Here is a 17,865-nt window from a genome sequence, read left to right as displayed (position 1 = left end):
CAAGCTTTTCACCAGAGAAACAAATTGTCAGTCGCACATTCTTTTCCCTCCGAATCTCTCCACATTCCCTATGCGTGTTCAACAATGCAAATAAAAGGACATACGAAGTATGCAAATATTTAAATTCCAGCTTATTTCATGTTCTGAACGCGGGCGTGAAATAAATAACATTCAATGCATTTTTATCTGCGCAAAAGCGCAGATAAAAAAATAGAACTTAAAAGTAAATGGCAAAAGTCGAATGTGCAAATACTCTTAAATGGTTTAAACAACACATTTTTGTAAAAGGATTTTATATTTACATACATTAAGGTTTAAAAATAATTTATTTGAAGAATATTTTTATTTATTTTTGTACTATTTCAAGTACTTGATATTTCACGCTAATCTCCTTTTGAATAGTCGCAAAATCCGTACCTTTTCAGGGCAAATTGCCATTTCTATTTCCTATCAATGGAATCGGACAGATAAAAGAGCTGGTCTTTTTTTTGGTTTGGCTTAAAGTTTTGGCCTGTGAAAAAGAAAAAATTCCAGCTTAAGCGAAATAACAAACAAATGCTAGAACAAATGTTGGCCATGTCGAGCATCAAATAGAATTGTAATTTGATTAAATATTTCAATGCAACCAGAATGATTGATCCATGTTAGCCGCCACAAGCCCATAAAACATTTAAGCTGTATACGTTTTGGTAAAAAATTTAGTCCTTGAAGGAATTAAAAGGAGTTTGTAGCAACAAAGCCGGGGCGAAAAATAAAATATATGGAGCGGAATTGTTGGCTTTTAATTACTTTTGAGCATCGTTGTCTGGCAGCTCACTGCCCGTATATATCTCAATATTTTCCTTAATGTCAGTATGGCGGCACGATAATAAATTTCCCCGGACAATATCCTGCATTTAAATAACACTTCCTGCACCACGTCTAGGCCAAGGCATCCGTCCATGTCCATACGTCAGTCCCAATGCGCTGCTCGACGTTTTCCAGACAGTGAAATGAATTTATTTGCCGCCGGGCCCCATAACAACAGGAAAAACTGAAGTTCAGTAACTGCACTCTGGTGCTCGACCAGTTGATTTTGCGCTGAATGGCGTGCAAAAGGCACTTTGCTTCATTACTGTGTGTATACGCCGCCACTCGACGAGATATCCTGTCCAAAGGACTCGGCTCTGCCTTCATTCCGTGCGCCCAAAACTGTGCTACGGATTTTTGTTTACTTTGGTTAGCCCAGTGAGAATGGGCGTCTTTGCCACACAATAACAATTTATGAGCCAAAAGCTGGGTGTACGCAGTACAAGTCTGGCATAAATTTAAAATGTGCCACAACTTGACATGCTTTTTTGTACTTCCACTTTTTCCCCTGCCAGCGGCATTTTTTACTTTGCGACATGCAGGTGTGTTCGGTGCTGCATCTGTGCTCTCCGCTTTCTTGCATTATGCATGATTCAGCTCGCAGGATGCAGTTTTCAGTGGGTGTGGCGGCCACTTTTCACACTCCTTGATCAATTAGTCAGGGTACAACAAAGGGACACGGCCGCCGTCAAAGGGGGGACCTTTTTGCCCTAGTCGAGTTGGGTTATATATACTTGCATTTTAACTAGTACAGGAACTACTGTTGCCGTTGGTGTACAGTGTACACCAATCTCTATAACTTTCATGGGTTATAAGCATAATATATTTGAATTTGAATAAGATTCCCCGCCCAAACATCTTGTTTATTCGCCTCTGCGCCGAGGTGATACTCCTTTAAAGAATGTGCCATTTCAGCAACATGAGCCCCCCTTAGAAGATGGCCAGCAAGACAAGAAGGCTCGAATCCGAGGCAGACGCCTCCACCATAAAGATGATTTTACGCTTTTGCGCACAATTTGCGAATATAAAAAAGATGTATGAATATGTGCGCCAAGATACCAGTGTGTTTATGTCCGTCTCTGTAAAGGCCACGTGTGCGACGTGATTTCTTTCTCATGCAAATAAACGTGTACCAAATGGCGAGGGCTTTGATTTTGAAGGGGTGAAAAGTGGCACTGAATCTGTATTTAATACAGGCAAAGTCAGAAGGATCCCTCCCGCCTGCATATTGATAAAAAAATGTGCTTTAAATTCAAGGATACGAGCAATTTGATTTTATACATTTTTTAAGATTAAATAGTATAATAATCTACGAAGCATAATACTTATTTTATTTACAGAATGGTAAGTAATGTAGTGCACTTGGCTTAAACCCTTTAGCCGTGTAATTTTTAACCCGCTTTTTATCCTGCTTCTGCTCTTTTTCATCTGGTTTCCTTTGAGTCCTGAAATTCCATTTAATTCTTTAGTTCGTGTAATAGCCGTCGTCTTAATTGGCCTGACCACTGTTCTGACTGACAGTCCGTGTTTTCCTCGCCTGAAATTTAAACCACCTGCACCGCAGGCGGTCTGGCACACACTTGACCCCCATGGAAGCCCGCATCCATCCCGCTGACCCCTCAAGTCCTTTTGGGCCCCACCGCAACCACTTAGCACAGGTTGACACCCGCGGTGAGGGCTTTGATTAAAAATTTATTAATATTAAACTTTGCGCACGCATTGACAGGCTTCTCCAACAACAATGCGAAATGGAAAAAGCAACAATATATTTACATATATATATATGTTTATCCAACTAGCAGCTACTTTGCATAATTGCAAATATAATCGCCCCAGACGGTGGACGACAACTCGGCGGGCGGAAAAATGTGGGTGGCGTTGGCTTTAATTAAGTTGTTAATATTAATGAGGAAATTTTCAGCTCCCGGCAGCCTGATGTTTGATTTTCATTTTGTTATTAATCAGCCTTTAATATATTTAATTAAGTTTTCAGCGCTGCCCGCCGAGCTAAATATGTTGAATATTTCAATAAACAGTAAGCGAAATAAAGCCCCAGGGGGATTCCTCGAGTCCGCTGGATGCGGCTAATAATCGTTATTGAAAATAGCAATCCAACAGATTAAGCGAGCAGCAGCAGCAGCCCGCAGGACTTTTTACTCTGGATGGGATTGGACGACCGGATGGGTTGGGGGCCAAATATTATTACCATGGCGTCCAAGAAACTTTTATCGACATTTAAAGCAGAGTCCAAAGTTTCAGCCCAAAAACAAAAAAAAATGGTAAACTTTTTGCTTTGCTTCTGAGAAATTTTTTTCAATTTGCTATTGGGGAATTTCGCTTTCTTCGCCTCGTATTGTGTTTTATATTGCAAAGTTCTTTGCTCGTTTTCAGTTTTTTTTTTTTTTTCTCTATCTCATCGACAGAGTGCTTCATTGGCATAACCCCCGAGGCATCGTTCCCTTTTCACCGCCCTCATATGTTTGACACTAACAGATGGCGTGGGGCAGCTGGTCGTGGTCCTTGTTTTTTCCCAAATTTTCCACTCATTCTGCCCATCCCGCTGCTTTGCCTCGATCATGGACGGTCACTTGTCATCTTGAGTGGTCGCTCATTTGTCTGCACAGCTTTTGGAAATTCGCACTTTATTTACGCAACATGCTGTCCCGAGACTTGCTGCCAAAAGTCCTGCGAGTCCTTGTCCCTAACCACCTCGACCAATGGCGATGCCTCTCTCTCTCTCTCTCTCTCTGTCCCGCCTGGCCAATTCAATTTTTCATCTTTGCCTCCACGGCAGACCGTTTATCTTTTGATTTGTGTTTTGGCTTCTCCGCGCCCTTCGTGCTCAAGTGTTTACAAATGAATTGCTGTCTTGCTTGTTACACTTTTTCGCAGGACCTCAGGTTTTTCCGGCTCCTGTTTTTATTTTCTCTCGTTTTTCTTTGGGTAGGCAGCCCCACCAAATGACTCGAGTGAGTTGCGCTTCCGGCTGTTTTCGAGCTTGTTGGCTGCAAAACGTTTCAATTGAATGGCCTGACTTTGAGGTGCGAAGCCATCACATGCCGGCAGCCATGCAAACCCGGCTCATTTGCATGCGTTTGAAATTGAAAGGCGGTGTCGCCTTCAAAAGTCCAAAAAAAAAAAGGTTCCCATGCGCTCGAAATCTTAAAGTCATCTTAAAGTTTAAGTACAGACAAATAGCCGCCGGCCAGGGCAACTACAATCGTTTTGGAAAAGTGGCCAAGTCCGAGTCCCAAAAGTCGGAGATTGTCGAAATTGAGGGCCTATAGTACAAGCGGGTTTTGGCTGACTTCCAGCTATTGTCAAGTCATTTTTGGGTTTGTGGAGTGCACATAAAAAAATAAGTTACAAAAAATCTCAAAAAACTCAAATATAAATTTCATAGCTTATGTTTTAGTAATTTTCTGTTGCCCTATATATTTTTTAATGCTTAAGTTCTATTTTTACATTCAATACTTTGTGGCCTAATTTTTTTGCAGTGTATTCCGGCGGGAGATCTCCGCTGCTGAGCTGCTTAATGTGTGTGCGCTCATGTCGACGAAGGCGATAGCCGGTCTGCTTTGAATCTGGCGCCCGGCGCTCGTAAAACCAGAATATTGGGTGCCCAATGGGGACGATGGAGGTTCTGGTTGGATTCTGGAGGGTGTGGCCGCCCCGAATGGGAGGTGCACTTTGTGGCTGTGCGCAATTAAATAAAATCGACTTGTGCAGCTAGTCCCTGGCATTACGTTCTGCCACCCGCCACTATCCACCACCCACTGCAAAGCAGCCACCCCACGAACGTCCTTGTCATTGTTTGCTGATGCTGTAGTTGTAGTTGTAGTTGCCGAGCTGCACTCAATGTTTATGAACAGTTGCGCTCGGCAATTGTCGTTTTTACTGCCAATGCCATGAAGTTTTAAGAGGCAACCATTTCTGTTGCACTTGTTGTTTGTGTGTACTCGATTCCAGAGAACTCAGCGATTTACTAGGGGAGCGTATGCAAATCAATTGCTTGAACACTACTTCTAACACAATCGCTTCACATTAGCTACTTATTTTGCAGCCGAAGTTCAAGGCATCGCCTGCCGTGTGTTGGCCAACAAATGGCAGCACGATGTGCAAATAAGAATATGTTGTCCCAAATGCGGATGGCCAGAATGACGATGGCGGAACAAAGAACGTCCTCAACCGCAAATCCTGACCGAGGTGTGTTTGATTTAATTCAGCAAACTGGTTTTGGTTGGCATAATCTATATCGGCATATCTGAAATGCTTTTGGTTGCAAGAAATGTATATCTTTGCTTAGCTGGGCTTTCAACTTTCAGTGAGAAATGAATATCGTTTAAATATATAGTTGCATATTTACGCACACTTTTATGTTACTTTATTTATTTTCTGAAATATTTCCCCTTGAAAATAAAATTTATATCAATTTTATAACTCTGATCATCATATTCCAACCTATTGTTATTTTATTTTACTTTCCTGCGAAATTTATTGAACAGCTCTCGTAAAAATTTCAATGCAGGCACTGGCATTTTATGCGCTAAACAATACAACCAACACACAGATAGAAACGCACACAGATGTACGCTCGCACACATACCGACAAACGGCAAAGCCATAACAAATGAAAAGCAAACTTGTGGCTTGACATTGATGAATGCACGATGAGATTTATGCTCTGCCCCTGATATTGTCTGTGTGTTCGTATCTGCGTTTCCAGTGTCTCACTGACTTTACCTCCGTGTGTGTGTGTGTGTGTGTAAGACTTGCACACGCACACATAAAAGTCCTGTCTGGCAGAAATAAATGTTAAGTATACGCATAATAAGCGCCACACTATGTTGTTGTTCCTGCCGTTCACCTTCCCACTTTCCTTTCCACCCACTTTTCTATCCTCCTGAGCCTGTGTGTGTATTTTACTCATTTACGCACTTTAAGTCACTGGCTCAACACATTCACCTTCATACGTGTGCGCTACTGGCACTTCTCTGTTTACTTGGCAAGCTAAAAAAAAAAAAGAAGACTATGAAGAGAAACACTCACACAGCCAAGGAAACTCAGAGCAGGCACAACACTTATGCGATAGCTATTCCAACTATCCGATTCCCTTTGAAGGGATAACGCTACTAGCCTCAATTGGTTAGTGCATTAAGGAAAACCATTAAGGATAATACGTATGCTTAAAATAATGTACAACGAAATTTATTAAATGGTTAAATAATAGATGTGTTGGAATTGTTTGAAAAACTAGTTGGCATTCTCGGAATGCGACAATGAATTATGATTATTATTCTTTGTATAACGAAATGATTTGCTGAAGGCTTGGAAACGAAGGAAATACACTTCCGCATTTCTTTTAGTGTATTCCAGTTTCGTTGTGACTTTTCCGGCGAATTCAGCAGTTTCTGTTCCGGCGCTTTTATTTTTAATTGTTTGTTTATTTGCTCGACGTGGCTGAGGGCCATGGACTGCTGGAGTGCCAGGTAGCAGTGTTCTAGGCTTTGGAAAGCTTTGTGGCTCTGGCTCGGTTCGGCCGTACCTGTCCTAAAGCCAAGGCTTAGCATTTTGGTTCTGGCTTGGGCACTGATTCACCAGATTATTGTTTTTCTTTTCCTGGTGCCCGGCAAACTGCAATTGTTGCTCGAGCACTTGACTTGACAGATTTAATCGCATTATTATGCAATGGCGGATCGGAAGAGCGGAAACTGGAAGGCAATTAATGCCAGTTGCCAGGACCTTGACCGGGGGTTTCAAGTCCAAGTGCAAGACCGCAGCCAAATAGACTTCATTGTCTGTTTGGCCAGCGGCGAGTTAAATGGCAAATGTCAGATGGCGGCTTTACTTTGGGTTCAAATGGATATATGTACGTGTGTGTATGAATTATTCGTGTGTGTATGAACTGTATACTTAGGCTAAGTGCAGGCGATGTGCATTAAGAGCCGCAGCTTGTTACCTGCCGGAGCAATTAACGCTCCAGGAGCAGTAATTACATAAGCAGCATACGTGGGGAGTTGTGAGGAAAAGAAACTAATTAAAATGCAATTAATGGGGCTGCCGCCCACTTCAGCTTGTTTCGTTTTAATGGTTTATTTTATGAAATGGCAGTCTTGAGTGCTATGAACAAAAAATGCAAGCCAAACTCAAATAAAATCTCATGCAAGCTTGCAAATAAAAAACAAAGTAAAGTGGCTCTCACGTTGCGTATACGCCGCGTATACCTTATGCCAAAGTCCTACCACTTTTTATTTGAATTACTCCACCAGCTGCCTTTTGCCCCGCTCACTCGAGTGCACTTTGCTTAATTGATTATGCTCGAGATGGGAGGGTAAAATTGCGAATAAGGTAAACAGTCAAAGTTTTTTCACTAATTTACTTAGGTACTGTGCATCTCGAAAACGTGACATGTGAAATAGCTGCTGAAAAGTACTGCTAAATAATTATGTTTCACTACTTGCTTAAATACAACTTTCCAATTAAGATATAAATTTATTTAACCCCTTTGGTATGTTTATTAAAAGTTATCTCTTAAACCCTTAAATTGAATATTCACTCAATATTTTGAAGGCATTTTAGAGACTACAACGCTTATCAAGTAGGTTATGCTTATTTTTGCTTATTTATTTCCAATTCACTTTTACGGATTGTGCTTATTGTGCGAATATATTTCAGAAAAGAACTTTATAACTTTAGCTTAAAGCCGTTTTATTGGCTTAACAGGTGGACTTTTGACTCGTCTGTGGGAATTTCGCCAGTCTCTCAGTTTAATTGCAGCAGGTCCACAGCCTTTTCCAAAGCCGGAAATCTCTCAAAAGATGGCCTGAAAACCATTTGAATCACACACAGAAAAGGGTTGCGATTGGGGGCTTGGGAAAAATGTATAGGGTGCGGATTGACTTGGGGCTTCCGTCATAAACAGCCGTCCCTACTGAAAAGTGGGCGGAGATGATGGCGTGGTTCGGTTTTTTTGGGCATTCAGCCTTTTCTGCTATTATTAAAATGTTTGGCTCATCGTCCTTTTCATCTCTTGCTCTCTGTTAGGTTTTCATTATTTTTTTTTGTCTATTTATTTATGTCTTCTTTGGCTTATGTGTTTGTGTATAAATATATATATATATATATACAAATCTGTGAGTTTGCCTGCATTACGAGTGCGCGTATTTTGCGTAAACATTTCGGCTTGTGATATTTTGTTCATCCTTTTATTCCGTATGCTCCACTCCAGGGAATCCACTGTGTTTATTTCGCTGTATTTTTCATTTTTTACTTTTTAAGGGCTTCCTTTGATTAGGCGCTCTGTGTGTTCTGTCTGCTGATGTTTTCTCTCAGCTATAGATTATGCGACCGTGGGGATATGTGACTTTTGCCAGCCCCCTTGAATGCTCACTTCCCATCACTGGGGACTACAGCGATCCATGTGGGGGGGCCATCCCACTCAAGTGGATATTTGCATGGTGCGGAAGTACTTAAAATTAAAAACCGAATTCCTGTCATTCGTAAAATATCTTTGCAGAGAAAAATATCTAAACAAGCGAACAATTCGACAAGTCAGCGGCGACATCTTGGAATGCGTTTTTCACGGTTGTGTGCTTTTCCAGTTCCCATTTTTTCTCCAGCTCTCCAAGGACCATAAAACGCAATAATAACGCACATGAAGCATATTTTACACATGTCTTTGTCGCATTTATCACAATCAGCAGGGGCAAAATGTAGAAGTTAGAGATGTTCCCCAACCGTCGACTGGAAAATACTTAAGCAAACACGTCGCATTTTGTGAACTTTTATTACATTTTTTGCTGCTGTCTAAATGTGTTCGCCAATTGTTTGTCCTGAGTTCGTTCTCCATGCCATTTCACTCCCCGGTAATGTGGCAAAGTTTTAATAACTTGGCCCCTATGTTCATGCACAGGTGAATAATAAACATGTTGACAGTCATAACGTTCCAAGGGGGTACTGGTTCAACACATGTCAACATGTGACGCCAAATGATATCCTCAGGTGTGTCGAAGGCAAGGAAAGGAAATTGGCGTTCAGGTAAGCGGCCAAGTCAATAACCAAATGCCCTCGGGCTAATCATTGTTGTACTAAATGAATTTATGCGTCGATGATTTTCGTATGAATAATGGGGAAAAAATTGGTAAATTAATTCAGAGGAGGAGTTAAAATAAATATGGTATGCTTCGACTTTAAGTACATAATAAAAATATTTAATTAACTCCGGCAGAATGCTAAACTTGTTTAAAAATATATCAACTTATAATCTATTTGTAAGCTAGAAACTTTCCGGCAGTTAACCGCACATGTGTTTAGTATGCACATATAATATTTCAATGGAACATTCCAGGAATTTTTGAATTAAGTTATTGGATACCTTAGCAAAGCATTGAAGCGAAATCGCAAAAATTTGCGCTCACACGTCGTATGAGTAATGTGCATAGCGCAGCTCGCATTCCGGGCATTGATTGAATGTTAAAGAACCGGTTACGCATGTTTTTCTTACTCCCCTTCTCAACATGACTGAAAAATCAATTGCTTTTGATGGGCGCACACACACACACACATCGCTCATACGCAACGTGATCCAGCTATGCCGACAAACGCAATTTGCGATTGCAGCCATCGATGCTGGAGCAACTGAAAATGGATGAATCTCGTCGATGGGCGCAATGCAGTGGCAGATTGATTAGTTGCGTTACCAGGCTACAAGGAAAATGCATGGGAAATGGGTGAAAAGCGGAATAGGGGGGCGTTAAGGTTATGTGGCAGGCAGGAAAGTGAGAGGCCCGTGCAAATGGTGAAAGCACTTGGAACGCGTAAAGCAATTAACACGCAATTACCATTTCCACTTTGCCATGTCACAGTGTTGACATTTCTCACGATTCATTCTCGCTTTTCCCCGCATTTCCCAACCGTATATCTATCTATCCTGCATATGGAAGTGCGTGTGTGCAGGGGCGTGGTCTGGGAAAATGTGGGCTGTGAGGGGGCGTAATTGGCAATGTGTCTGCGCGTGAAAACGCTACGACCACGTTGTCGCAATACAATAAAAGAGAGTAAAAAAAAAAAATTGCAAAAGCGCGGAAACCAGTCAGTCACCGAAAGAACAAATGCTCTTTCTGACAGCTATATAATAGAGATTCAGTTAGGTATGCTTAAAAAGTTCTTTATTTATAACGATAATTAATAATAATGATAATTGTAAACATAATTCATTTTATAAGCTTAGTTTTAATGAGAAACTCTTTTTTTTTAAATTATGTTCTATATTTTCTGATGGTCCAATTCACCAATACCCGATGTAAGAGCAAACGTTAAAAAAAAAAAGCGAAACCCGCCACTGGAGAAGGGGGAAAATGCTTTTGGTTGTAGCTATATGTCAAAGCGAACAGATAACAAATGACAGGACACTTCCTACAGCCATGGCCAAAGCCGAAAAGTGTTGGCCAAAATGATTTGCTAGCAGCGCTCGTGTCCCTGATTGTTTTTGCTGCTCGTTTGCTTAGTTGTCCAACTGAAATCACTCAAATTGTCACTTGCCTCAATAATTAACATTAATGCGTGCCCCGAATCGCTAGCGTCTGCCAACAAAAATAAGTTGGCCAAAAGGCGCTACGCATCTCCGACAATTGCCATCTGTTTGGGTTTCTGTCGGCGGAGTGTGGGTATCATCAACAACATGTTTGCTTTTTAATTAATTTGTTTACTCGCAGCAAAATCGAGACATAATTAACTCAAATGTCTTTCTTTGCCTGCCTGGCGGCGCAATTAAAGCTAAACTTTTGGCCCACTCTGAAGTCTCAGCCAACTTTACCTGATCGCAACTGGAGTGTCATAAATTCAGTTTACAAAGGGTAATTTGGGGAGAGCTAAACCGTAAATCGAAGTTTATTAAAATGATGTTGAATTTAGTTTTTATTATGGGCTTATTGGATTAAATCTTTCTTTAGTTTCATGAAACATTATTTTTATCAATATCAAAAAGCAATGTTGAATACATAAAATTATCACCCTATGTTGTTAAGCTTACATAATAAAATATTTGCTTACCCATTTAGACGGGTATTTCTATGGTCGATCTATCCTCGTACTTTATTTATCAGCCATAATTTTCGGTGGCAGGCCGTAAAAAAGCAAAAGTTTTGTTGACCATAAAACATCGAAGGGAAAGTTTGTGCATATTTATGTGAATATATATGTAGTATATAGGAGAAAAGCGTCAAACTGTGCTACAGCAACAACAATATGGAACGACGTAAAGTGGATGCTGTTGGTGTAATTTGTGCTTCTAGTTTTGTTAATTTTACGGCTTCGCTCTTACTCTTTTGTGTGAGTTTGTGTGTGCTTGTGTGTGTGTGTGTCTGTGTGAGCCATTAAATTTTGACATATGCTACAGGCAGACATAGCGTATTGCGTCTCACTCTGACTCACTCTTTTTGTGGATTGCAATTTACGAGCTCCTTCCCTTTTTGGCCATTTTACATTTGGTAAAACAAACACGTTTCCATTAAAAAGTCTGCGTTTGATGGCAAGCCAAGAAATTCGGTGTATGTAGGATGATGATGAAGATTGTCGACGGCAAACGGGTGTATAAGCGCATTGGTCCTTTCAATAGGCGTGGCACACAGAGCTCAAGGTCAGCCGTTTTGGTACTGGGACTTGTGCCAAATTACACCAACAGAAGGGTGGTGCAAAAAAGCACTTTTTGCATACTTGATGTGGTGTTGCTGTGCCCCACGAATGAAGAATTGATGAGGAATAACGTTGGGGCTGTAGCACAACCCAATTTGCCCCCACCCATTTGGAATTAGCCCCCACAAGCAACGACATGAGATGTCTGCATTGATACAAGCAATTACCTTTGGCAACAATTAGTCCTGGATTTGAAATGACCCTGCTCGTGCACCTGTTACAGCGGCAATTAGTCGAATCAATTATATATATATATGTACGCCCGAGTAATTGCCATGGTTTTAGCTGCGCTTTGCCGCAGTCCGAGATGCGGAGCGTGGGTCAACGGAATTTATCTTTAAAGGCTGCCTCGAAAAGCAGGCAATGCTTTAAATTATGCATAGGAAAGACTAACAAACACGAGCTTCGGAACAAAATACGAATGCAAATCTGTGGACGGGCAGGTGAGGGAAAATCGTTGGAAAAACGAAGGAAAAGTGAAGGAAGCTGAGACGTTTGGCAAGTTCAAATCGCAGCAGATCCGTTTTGGAATCTCGTTTTGCAGAGCTTTCACTTTGGCATGCTCCCATTTTGTTGCTGGCCGGAAAATTGGGCACGATGCGAAGTGAATTTATTTATGTCATTTTGCATCTGTGTGCGCCAGTGTACGTCTGTGTGTGTGTGTATGAACCTGTAGACGATAGCATCCTCAAAAATGGACTCAGTCGCATTAGAAGCGAGATAAATATTTTGCTCTGGTTAAAGTATTTGTATCATATTTGCTTCCAACTCGAAAGAAATTGGACAAATTTTTGCCTGAGACCCCTGGGGGGACTTATCCTCTACGAGGACATATTACTCCCATAATGCTACGTGCGAATCTCCAGCTCCCCGAGACTCTTGATTGTGGTTTCGTATTTCTAATTTCGACAAAGCTCAGGTCGTGCTGTTTGCGGTTAAGATAATTCCACTTTCCCAGGAAATTTATACGAAATTAGAAAATTGAATACGCCCAAAATCGGAGTCAAAGCCAGAAGGCGAGGAAAATAAGGCAAAAGAATGGGCGTTGCGGATTGGAAAATTTAATTTGCAACGGCCGAAGAACTTTCTCCACCGACGGGCAAAAGAACGAAGAAGAAAAAAACAGAATAAAAATGGTTTGAAAAAAAGCGAATAAAAAAAAAAAGGAAAAACAAAATCAACTGACAAATCTGCACACAATACGAGGACATTGTCATCCTGCTCATTGCTCGCCTTTTCTCCATTTGCCTCAATTTCCCACCGCCTCTGTCCGGGAAACCCGCCTTGGCTTATTGCTTGAGGTTTTTCCTCCTTGGCTCCATTTTTTTTTTCGTTTTGCGGGTTTTAAAGGGCCGTCTTAGCCGTCGCTTGCTTTTGGCCATCTCCGACTGTTGCCGCTCCTTTTGTTCTGGCATTCGTTCTCATTTGGCCAATTTTTTCCACGGCTTTCCTTTGCTCTGCTGCCGTGGATGCTGCCGTGCTAAACCAAATTTCAATTATTTTGTTTGTTGCCATTTTCATTACGTTTCGCTTTCATAGTCGCCGCCTGTCAGCGTGTAACAATGCGTCGAGCGGCAACTTCAAGAAGCAGGGCCACAAAAATGGAACGAAAAATGGAAAATTGCTTATAATGCAAACACTCGCTTACACACACACACATACACACGAACATAAACTGGCCATAGCAGTCACAATGTGGAGCGGCCATTGTCCGCAGCTAGAACCCTTGCGACCGCCTCTGGCATCCATTCCTGCCGGCCACCCACCGCAAAAGCCACCCACCACCCATCATCCTTTCCATCTACCATATTTTGCGGTTTTGTTTCGCGCTATTTTGCGAAGGCAGCGCCCCTTTAAGCGACATTAAACTGTTCCAGTGACATAATGAACTGGCCATTGCACGGTGGAAAAATGGCACTTGAGTGGGTAATTAAGTCCCGCCTAATCGACTTTCCATATGTCCTGCTTGCAGAAATTTTATAGACAGCTGAAAAGTGTTTTTCATGCAAATGCTAAATTTTAAATTTCTAGAATATTACGTTACGTTGAAAATAGAAGTGTCAACTTTGTGATCATATGCATTTTACTTAAAATTTGAACTTAACGATATATTAGTTCTACTTTTTCTCGAAATGTAATTCCGTAAATATTTTTCTTTCAGTGCACTAGCTAGCACTATTTGCTGCAGGAACAGCAGCAGGACCATCGATGCGTGTAGCCTGTGCTTTGATGTGTGTGTTTGGGTGTGGGGGTGCCATTGGGTTCCACCATGTCCTCTGTGTCCTGGCAGCACTCTGCTACCCCTGTCAAATGCAGCCTTTTGTGTACATTTCGCTGGCTTTGCTGCCATCTCGCTTTCAATTCAGTTCTATATGTTGTTGCCTTTTTGTTTTTCTATTTCGCATTTTTTTTTTTTATGTCACATATACGCGACTCCTAGGCCAATTCGGTTTGGTATGAGCTATGCTTAAAATACCAGACACTCGGTGGACTTGTTCTCAAATTGAAACTTGATAATGTACCCACAGACAGAGGGATATCTACCCCTCTGGCATTATCTTTGCATCCTTAGTCCGGGGTGCTCTGTCCATTTCATTTGGACCAGCAACATCGCGCTTGGCTGCATTGTAAATATTTTGCTTAGCCGGCCTTTGACACCAGCTGACACGCAAACGCCGTGGCAAAATATAAATAAGTCGCCGCTGCCACTCTGATAAACTAAGATTTTGGTGTATATAAGCATAGATATATAGATATATATGGGGGGGTCCTCTTTAAAGTCAGTCACTTGGACTTGTCTGAAATTCAAAGAGCTTGCTTTTATGGCATAGCGATGTAGATTCTGCTTGGACTTTACTCTGAGCATACTTAAGCTTCACTCTAAATTTTTGTGGCACGACTGCATCATTCTTCTCTCTTATCTGGTATAAGTATTTAGTCTGATATGATGTTTAACCTCCTTCAAATGAAATTCATCAAAAAACACAATTTGACCAGACGAAATAGAAAAATACAAAAATATATAGCAGTCTAATATGCAGTATTATAAGTTGGATTGGATTGGTTTATATCTGCGAGGTACTTCAGTTATTGACTGCAATTATTGGTAACAATGGCTTAAGCCACGCTTCATTGCTATGCTGACTGAATAGAAAATGTTTCGACCCCAAATTGGTCAAAATTCTAGACTACAGAAAACAGCTAAGCAGCAACCGAGTGCTCCAATTTTCGCCCTTCAGTCAAAGGTTGAAAATATATTTCTGCTCTCTCGATACCCGCTGGAATTTAATATTGTTCTCTCCACTTATTGTCGGTTTGAATACAAATTCGCATTCTAGTGTCAGCCGAGTTTGCTTTGCACTGCTATGCTGACAGCTGCCTTTCAAATGCAAAATATATTACCAGTTTGCTTTTTATTTGAATTCTAGTTGGCCCTTTTTTATGGCATCGGTTGTGCTGCATTTTGCCGATGCTGGACTTTGGACATTGGCGAAAACGTTTCTTCTGCAAATGTGTTTTTAATGAAGCCTTTTAGGTAGTCAGTTGGGCAGCCCAATAAAGACTGAATGGCACTGACCCCCACCCACAAGTTCCACCATTCCAAGTGACGGCTTGTCGTCAGGTCGTCAGAGTTTTTAGCTTTGCCTTTCCTCATATTTCCCTCGATTTTCCTGCGATATTCCCCTTTCCGGAACTTGAATGGGCCTTTGCCACCGTTTGCCACCGTTTGCTTTTCCCTTTTCAATAAATCGCAAATGGCAATGTGTCCCCTTCGCGCAGCCGAGTCTCGAAAATAAGAAGGCGAATCGTTGACGGGCCAAGTTTATGCAAAGTAGCTTTTAATATGTTTACGACTAAACATTTTTCGGCTGCTGCCGGTTACGCATCAGGTTAATGTCTACTCTTCGTCTCGCTTCGGCGAACATTCCCAGTCCTTCGAGTCCTTTCAGTCCTTTCCCCTTTATTGCACAATTTTTTAATAATTCCTGCCCCTTTTAAAGGGAAAAATATTAAACTTTACTGCTGCGGCCGCACATTTCACCGTTTGGCGCAGCCATTTTATTGTAAATTATTTCACCGTAGCCGACTCAAAGTTGAAGTGGCTTTCACATTAAAATGGAACGCTGGCGAAAATTAAATGTTAATGGAGTCGGATGTAGCCGCGCAAATATATATCTTGTAGAATTTTTAGGTACACAATCTACACAGACCACCCGCACCCCAAAAAACGGTTGACAGTTCCATTTCCATTTGCAAAACTTCCACCAATTTTGTTGTTTTTTTTTTTTTGAAATTAATTAACATTTAAGCTGCTTAAAAGTTTCTGGGTCAGTGCCGAATTTAATATTAAACAATTCCAAGACTGGATGGAGCAAGACTTAGGCTAAGCACTTCGCGCTACTTTTGGCCAACAAGGACGTGGACGTGGCGGTGGCGGATTTCTTCTGAATTTTTCGAGGCGGATAATGTGGCGTATGCGTAATTTGCCGATGGTCAAACACATGGCTGGCACAATTGTTTAATTTATGCCACAGCACGTTGGCCGCTGTTGAGTCCATTTGATGGCTGCGGGGGATTAATGCAGCTCACCGACTGACTCATAAAACTCGGCTCATTGCCGCAGTCGACGCCCAAATGTAGGCAATAAAAAATTTTAAACCCTAAATTATGCACAGAGTGAGAGTAGAGATGCCGGCCCCGAAGGGCCTGTGCATTAGATTTGTGACCCAAAAGCCAGCCAAAGTTTCAAACATTGTTCGCATAGTATGGGGAAAGTTGCACATAAAAGAAGTAGCAGCCGGGGACTGCTCATATAGGGGTATAAACATGGAGCTGGAGAGCGGAACGTGCCACTTTGCCACTTGATGATGAATGAAACACCTCGGGCATGTGTGTGCCTCGTTGACTGTGGTTTATATTTGGGATCCAGCTTGGGTTAAGTTCTCGCACGCTCTACGCTCTTTATGGGGCTCACTACTTTGAGTCACGGCTTCAGTGGATACGTTAATCTTATTTGCCATTGGAAGAACAAGTGCACAGCAAAAAATTGGGGTAGATATAAAAAAATAAATAAATGAAAGTTCTCTCAATTAAAAAGTTTAATTTTTAGATATTTTATTTTATATTTATACATTACGCCAGAAACTGCCTACATATATTCCGATAAAGTACGTTTCTTTTTTCAGTGTACGTTGCGTGTGCCTAAATAAAAGTAACAAATGTCGCCCAGAAATACTTAGCGCCAAAGGCGCATATTTTGTCTACGAAAAGCATGTCGGGGATTTTTCCAAACTCTTGGTAAAATCGAGCCAAGAAGCAGAGTTCCGGAACGCATGTGTATGCGTGTGTGCTTGTGTGTGTGTGTTGGCCAAGTTTTGGTGCGTGAATTGAATGCAAAACTCGAAAGTTAAATAATGCACGCTTCGTAGGCAGGCGACTGGGCGTCTTTTTTTTTGTCAGTCTCTTAAATTTAATTAAAGAGACAGCCGGAGCAAATGCGATTACATCACAGAAAACTTTCAACTTTTGGGCCAAAAGAAACGGGACCGAGAACTGCCAAAAGTGATTTGCACAGTTTGAAGGATTAGCAGGGAGCAGCTTTGGGGCCACAACCACATCCACCTCCACATCCACATTCATATCCACATCCTCATCCTTGAGCTGCTGAGCCTCAGCCTCAGCCGGCCCGACAATCTGGATCTTCGCCTGCAGCTGTCACTGGCTCACATAAATCTAAACATTCTGATGTTCTACACGCTGGCTGGCATGTCAGAAGCCGCCCGCAGCCAGCGAGCCAGGTGAGTGACTACCTGTCCAACCCAATGCCCCTCAGTCGTCCTCCGGACTCGCACCCTGGCGAAAGAAACTGGATGAGCGTCGGTGTGATGAGCCTGGTGTCTCTAGAACAACATATCTTTGCATACTTGATGGCGCATAATGGTGCAAAAAATTGTTTACATGCATAGAGCAACAGAAAATGTTTTGCATTTACATAATTTTTGACTTTTCAAGTCGCAGCGCATTTTTTTTTTCGTAATTTCTCCATGTTGGCCTGTGCAATTTTGTGAACCGTGAGAATAATGGGAAAATTTCGTGAAGCCAGCGACTGACTGCCAATCAAATATGTATGGAAATTCTCCAGGCAACAATTTAAATCCATCCAGTGATGAACGAAATTAGACAGAAAACCAATGAATCAGCGAAACCATTTTAATATCATTTAATGAGCAAAAATCTATTTTGTGCGCATATGTTTCATTGCAAAGATCTTCCTGGAATTTAGCTGTTTTATTTTTACTCGGATATACTAGTTTCAATACCAAA

The 17,865-nt window shown here is 41.5% G+C and overlaps 1 protein-coding gene across 2 annotated transcripts in view; it reads right to left on the bottom strand.

The window, feature by feature from the left end:
- 5-HT1A (5-hydroxytryptamine (serotonin) receptor 1A) overlaps positions 1 to 17,865 on the bottom strand; it is a 54,804-nt gene that overhangs the window by 36,017 nt on the left and 922 nt on the right. The window lies entirely within an intron of this gene.

This window comes from Drosophila melanogaster, chromosome 2R (genome assembly GCF_000001215.4).
Source record: "Drosophila melanogaster chromosome 2R".
NCBI classification, from domain to species: Eukaryota; Metazoa; Arthropoda; class Insecta; order Diptera; family Drosophilidae; genus Drosophila; species Drosophila melanogaster.
Note: the sequence above shows the minus strand (reverse complement) of the source record. Positions and strands in the feature narration are given on the sequence as shown.